At 27.8% G+C, this 7,127-nt stretch overlaps 1 protein-coding gene across 3 annotated transcripts in view; it reads right to left on the reverse strand.

Moving 5' to 3' along the window:
* LOC107437101 (prolyl 4-hydroxylase subunit alpha-1-like) overlaps positions 1–6,553 on the reverse strand; it is a 168,249-nt gene extending 161,696 nt beyond the window's left edge. For 2 of the 3 annotated variants that reach the window (XM_071182127.1, XM_043047869.2), the window contains exon 1: positions 6,395–6,553. The gene's annotated coding sequence lies outside the window, so the exon portion shown is untranslated. The remainder of the gene's footprint in view (positions 1–6,394) is intronic. The other variant, XM_071182126.1, reaches the window with a different exon arrangement.
* Between the last annotated feature and the right edge of the window lie 574 nt (positions 6,554–7,127).

Genomic DNA, 7,127 nt, shown 5'->3' on the forward strand with positions numbered 1-7,127 from the left:
ATATATATATAAACTTTTAAATCCTTAACATGTAGTAGTGAGAAAAATAAGTTTAAATAAATAAGGAATAATACATTAAAATATTAACTTATCTACCACTAGGATAAATTTCTACAAAAAGAGTAAAAAGTTGGCAAGTTCTGGATTAGAATTTACACTCAGACGAATTAGATAGTGCCCCTCGCGGGGCTTATACAACGATGTCTAATTTGCATAGGATTTAGGTGGTTAAATTTCTCTTCCATTAACTACATGGGCCCTTTGAAATATTTCATTCACGTATTAATTTAATCAGTGATAGTCAAAATAATTTGAACTGAAAAACAGACATGGGAACATGGATTTTATTATCTCTTTAATATTAATAATAAAAACTTGCAAAAATCTAGAAAAATATAAAAGTTTAAACATAGGAAAAGCAATGGGCAAATTTTGCCTAAGGAAAAAATTTTCGTTTAAAACTTTTGATTTAATAAATGAAAAAAAAAAAAAAAGAACGAAATTTGAGTTAAACTAAGCCCTTTTATGAAGCAACAACGAAATCAGAATAAAAGAAATTTTATTTTTTACATGAAAGACTACATTTATGCGGAACTCATGGAAGAAAAAACTAAAGATTAAAAAGAGATTTAAGTTTCGTATTCGTAGGAATATCTTTCAAAGCAATTTAATGGTTTCCAAGGCCCATTTTATTGCTCGATGATGCCATTCCACGATTGTCGGTTGAGTCAATTCCAATATCAATTTTCAAAAGCAATTTTTTTTCCCAGGTGTTTGTCAGAATCGTGGAAGCATGCTTTGAGATAATGAAAATACTGAGCCAGAAAGAAATATTTGTGCAAGCAAAAGCCCTTTCAAATGCATTTCTGAAATGATTAACAATGCGTGATCAACAATGCGTTCCTAAGTATTGAATAGTCGGGGGAAAAAATTTAGCTCTTATTTCGTCGAAACAAAATGTGAGTGAGCAACCACTAAGCATTTAAAGTTTCTAATGTGTATTTGTAATCATGAAGTAAAAAATTTTTAAGAATTAAGCGGTAAATAGCATCATAAAGTGTTACTTAATTTACTCCTTAATATGGACTGCTAAGAAAGATGGACAGGAATACCCTTCCTTTAAAACGGGATATGCCCTTACTAACATAGAACTCACTTGAGCACCTGATGGAAAACGAAAGAGAGGAAGGACGAGATTTACTTGGCATAAACACACGTGCTAAGATGTGTGCAAAGCAAAACTAAATGAATGAGTGTAGGCAAGAGGACTGGCTCAAGACAGTGTTGCTTGGAAAATGTGACTTCAGACCTTATATGCTGGCTATCACGAAGTGCAAAGGTAACAGGTAACACAGTGATAGTACTATTATTCCTTTCGTACTAACAATTTCTACATCATTGCAATGTGATAGTGTGTGCTAGCAAGACAATGCATTACGTATACGAGGATACTACTGGCGACTTAAAATGTAAAAAGTGATAAAAATTCAATTGAATGTTAGTTCTTTATTATTTCTTTACTTATGAAATCATAACTAAAGTTATGACTTACAAAGCAAAAAAATATTTTCATTTAATTTCAATAATAAACTGGAAAAAAATTTCTTGAAAAACTTTCAAATTTTAAACTTTTTCAAAGCAGCCAACGCTACAATTTTTGCAAAATTTTTTTATTGAGTGGTAATCAATTTAAAACTAATGCTTAAAATTTTTTTTTATAATTTTGCTAACATTTTAATAGACTCACCAGAGGGTAATAACATTTGCAATTAGTGGTGTTAAAATAACTTTAAATAAAATTTATAAAAATCTTAATCGTTTCTTAAAAATCTTTTTCATATTAGTGATAATCATTTTTATACCATGTAGCCCCACTAATAAGCAAGTGAATTGTTTAGTATTTTTAATTGCAGCTAAATAAAGATTACAAAATGCCCAAAATTAACTTAAATCAATCAATGTTCTACAACGTCTGTGATTTCCTTTTATCCTTTTACGAACAGCGTTGAGAAACTATTAGATAATAGCATCTGACAAAAAAACATAATATCAGCCAAAAGTTAACATAAATTTGAAAATATGGTAACCAGTAAAGATCAATCTATTCAGACAATTGAGCAACCCTGAGAATAGAGTGGAAGTTACGCTTGCGGTTGCTCATATCTTTCTTTTGTGTAATATCCGCTTAAGGATAATGAGAGCTTCTCTCAGAAACTATGTAATTGAAATAGTTTTTTTTTTTTTTTTTTTTTTTTATACCAATTTATCTCTAATTTTACCTTTTAAAGGATTTGGATACAAAAATCTTTAACGTCAAATCATTAATTTTTATTTTTCTTAATTTTATATTTAATTTAATTAAGTATTTAATTTTGTAAATTTAACACATTTTACAAACATGTGAAGTATAATGAGTTGAACGAGCTATTTATTCCGATTTTAATCACTATGTAGTGTCCTTCTAATGTCAATTCAATAGTATTTGCAGTAAGCAGGGTTAACCTAATTTAAATTGCTTGATTTTATTCAAGATTTAATTTGCAATTTAAACGAATTTATGTTACTTTCTTTTCTTTAAAAAAATAAATAAATAAAATTGGGAAAATTGATCAGTAGATTTAAAAATTCCTTGATTTCAGCATAAAATAGTTAACACATTGCTGACCGGTCACGAGTTAACTCGTGTTTTTGTGGCCAAACGTTGATGACCGGTCACGAGTTAACTCGTGTTTTTGTGGCCAAACGTTGGTGACCGGTCACGAGTTAACTCGCGTTTTCGTCAGCAGTGATCTTGTGGTGACTATTTTAAAAAGTGGTTGTTAACTTTAGATTTTTTAGTGGTTTTTTCTAAAAGTGATTGTTAACTTTTTATCATACGGCATTCATTAAAAAAATTTTAAAGTTTATTTGTATTGTTTTACTTCCACATCTGCTTTCAAAACTATAGCCGGGCACATGGGTTAATTTAAAGAAAAGTTGCCGGTCAACAATGTGTTAATAGTTTTCTAAAGTTAGACATATAGATATTGAAGATTTCCTCTATGCCTAAATTACTTTTTCATGTTTGAAAAAGGTTAATAAATTTTAAAAAAAAGAGTGATGAGTAAAGATCAAAAAGCCGTAAAACTTTTCAATTACAATTTATTATTATTTGCATGCAAATTAATTTCATGTTTAATATGCATATGTTATTTCAATGGTATAATTTTAGTTGTATGATTATTTAAATTAAACCCAAAATATCTTTAAAACTTAATAAATCTGTTGTTTCTATTTGTAAATGAAGGTAGGACTGTCAAAATAGCTGTTTTTTTTTTTTTTTGTTTTTTTTTTGAAGTTATACTTCTTATGCGACTTTCAACAAGGTTGCGTTAAACGTTTAACGCTACATTTTTATTGGCCGGGAAATCACGTGGTAGGATCCAGTTTTCCCTCATTCATTTCCATATTGTTTTGGTTCTCACTAGCATAAAAATAATAAAAGTATTGTTTTTCTATAAATATTTTTTTAGTTTGTTTTGATACACATATAATTTAATAGGGTAGTATTTTTTATTTTCAAATTTAGTGGATAACAATTGTAAAAAATGAGTGAAAACAATCCCACGGACAATGCGACGGATTTAAGGTTATGTCAAGGTACGTCTCTTGTGAATATCAATTGATTGTTAGGTTTTCTCTTCTGAAATTACATTATGACGCATTCACATACATTATTAATACAAATACATTTTCCAGGGCGAGACGATGAGGCAACCACAAGCACTTCCACTGGTTCAAGAGGTCCACGAGGGAAAAATGCACAATATTACCGTGATTACAGAGCACGGAAGCGAGCGGAGCAGGAAAAAGAGTCGTTGAATAGAACAAGTGATCATTCTACGACTGCTGATTCTTCTACAATTAACGTCGCAGGTTGCGAAGTTTAACTTCCTCCGCGCGGAGGGACTCCACGTACTATTTTTTTATTCTGTGATTAGTTTGTAACAATAATAAAATCATTTTAATCATTTAAGTAGGAACTATTAAGTCTTTTAGCTTTAATATAGTTTTTATAAAATATATAAATCACTTGATTTTAATTATGATTTAAATTACGATAAAAATCAAATTGTTGTTAAAAAGAATAAATTGATTTAAATTGCTCAGTTGTCTTAAGATAATTACCAATTTGAGTCAAAAGTATTTTCTTTCATGATTTAATATAATTGTATTATGCAAGGTACAGTATTTTCCATTTTTAATCCGAGCTTTTATTAGTAAACATAAGGGAAAAAATAGTAATCAATAAAATTAATTTGATTTAAACCAAAAAATCCGATTTTTTTTATTACTCTTTTTTAAGCGTTACTTTGTCAACCTTATAATAAGGCATACATTGATAACTATAGGGGACAACAATTTTGTGATGAATTGTGAAAAAATGAAAAGCTTAAACGAAAAAAGTAAATACATTTTTATAACATCAAAATCTGTACAAATAGGTACAATGCATTAAAAATTTATATAATGTATATTTAATATGGGTAGTAATTACAATGAAAATTTACTTTGACAGGGACAGAGCTGGCACTTATTCGAATTAAGCTCTTATTCATAATATTAAATCCATAATAATTTTTTATTATAAATTTAATGCATTTAAAAAATACATTTAGAAAACTTTAAGAGTTTTTGTTAAAAACAAACAATCATTATTTAAAAAAATAAAAAAAAATTAATTGATCAAAGGCAAAGACACAAATGTGCTCATTTTAGGAGAACAGGTACTATTTTTCGGTTGATCATTCTTTTAAAGAGTTCAAAAATTTTAAAAAGTTCTGAAAACTTTATTTTTAATTTTCTACTCCTTACAAAATTTTTTTGATGAAAACAGAGAAGTTAACATTTCCGTATTAATATAATCTGCCACTTTATCCAGTTTTCGCCAAGTGATATTCCCAGATATTTAAAGTGATAGCAAATTTCATATTTGAATTTCGATTTAAAATTATTTTAACCACTTCAACACTTAAATAATTTAGAGGTGAATATAAAAAGCATGATAAACATTGTTTATGTAAAGAATAAATTTTAGTAGTGAAGCACTTGTTCTAAAACTTATTTCCGGAAAAGTAAAAAATGGTGACACAAGTGACACATTGACTTGGTTATGCATTTGGTGACATATTTTGTTGACCAATATTGACGCATTTATTTCGCAAAAACAAGGTAGTTCTTCTTACGATAATATACGAAAAATATTTATTTTTGAATTTGAAGATTGCACTCATTAATTTTCAAAGTTAAAATAGTAGCTAAGCATCCATTTGTTTTAAGAATATAATTACTACAACTTCTTTGTAAAGGCATTTTATACATGTTAGCAAAATTTGTGGTTTGCCATTAATAAATTTATGAGTTAAATTTAAATTAAACATTACTTTTATCTGTTTGTTGATTGTCGCTAATCACTGTGGTGATAAAAATTTAATATTTTTGGTGGCAATATTAGACCACTCTTATTATCTTATACGAGCAGTTGGGCAATATAGCCTCTTCACTAGAAACATTCGATTTCTAAATCAAATTGCCTATAAAGAACTTTTCTTAATATATTCTACATAATTTCAATTGTTGTACATAATTATAATTAATTTGTTAAAAAATACCTTTATAAAATATGTAAACATGCCATCAGTTTTTATACATAAATGTATGAATTTGTTAAAATAAAAGAATAAACTATCATAGAATTGTTTATAATCACTCGATATGTTACAGCAAACTAAATAACTTCATTTAAACACTTTTTTTTTTAACTAAATGACATTTAAATTATTGAAATAATAAAGTACAGAAGAAATTCAATTCGTATTTTGCGTTTCTAAGTACACTGCTCTTCATTGACGCATTTGAATTTATTGTAGTCATAAATAAATAACTTATAAAATATGCACAAAATACTTCCCAATCAAGCGAAAGCAAAATTAGAATGAAATTGAAAGAAGAAGAAAAATTATAACCCTGAAATTTCACATAAAAATTTCAACGTGAGAAAAGTTTCGAACTATTTTTAATTTCACTGAGCGCTAAATATTTCAATTAATAACTTAATATTAAGATATTTTTAAAAAATAGTTTATTAAAAGAAAAACTATTGAATCTTTGCACTCCTACTTAAAAATGTAAGAGTTTAAAACATATTGAAAGAACAAAAAATAGCTTACCTAGATGTAAAACTTTAAAAATTGATTGAAGTAGTATTTTTTACTTAGAATTTTAATTAATAAAATAATATTAATATTAAGATATTTTTAAAAAATAGTTTATTAAAAAAACTATTGAATCTTTGCACTCCTACTTAATAAATGTAATAGTTTAAAACATATTGAAAGATCAAAAACACGCTTACCTTGATGTAAAACTTTAAAAATTGATTGAAGTAGTATTTTTAACTTTGAGAGAAAAAATGTGAAAGAAATGAGATCAGATCGTCAGGAAACGATGCGAAGGAAAATTCGTTCTTCTATGACGACTAGCCAGGTGCAAAAGCTGAAATGAGACTTTTTACTGGTCAGTTAGAAATAACAGTTTTGTAATGACACATAATCATGGAATAATAGTATGTCTGTTTACTGCCATCCATCGATTTAACATATAGTATACCTGCCGATTTATCCCAATTTTTATTTGAATATTTAGAGTAAATAATGTACAGTAAATTTTATGATTTTGATTTAGCATTAAATTATTGACTTGATAAATTTTATTTAGAATGGTTTTGATCACCACTACATTTAAATAACTCTAACAAATATAAAAAACCTAAAAAATACAGTGGAAAGATTACATGCGAATAAAATTTCGCAAATTACAGAGACGCGTACCTGCCAACTTTTAATCCATTCGAGGATGATTTTCCCCAGTGGTAGTAAATTAGAATTTAAATTACAATTTTAGGCAGAAAGATATGCTGTGTTTTGAGAAAGGTTATGCGTAGCGACAAGCCGACGATCTAGATCTGTAGTTGTGCTCTAGAGCAACTGTTATTAATGGCGTTGAAGAAGCGTGGTGACATGACAGTATTACATACCCTCCAACTGCTACGGAATTTCCGTAGTTTCAGAAATCTTCTTTTCAGACGG

Source organism: Parasteatoda tepidariorum, chromosome 6 (genome assembly GCF_043381705.1).
Source record: "Parasteatoda tepidariorum isolate YZ-2023 chromosome 6, CAS_Ptep_4.0, whole genome shotgun sequence".
In the NCBI taxonomy this organism is placed as follows: Eukaryota; Metazoa; Arthropoda; class Arachnida; order Araneae; family Theridiidae; genus Parasteatoda; species Parasteatoda tepidariorum.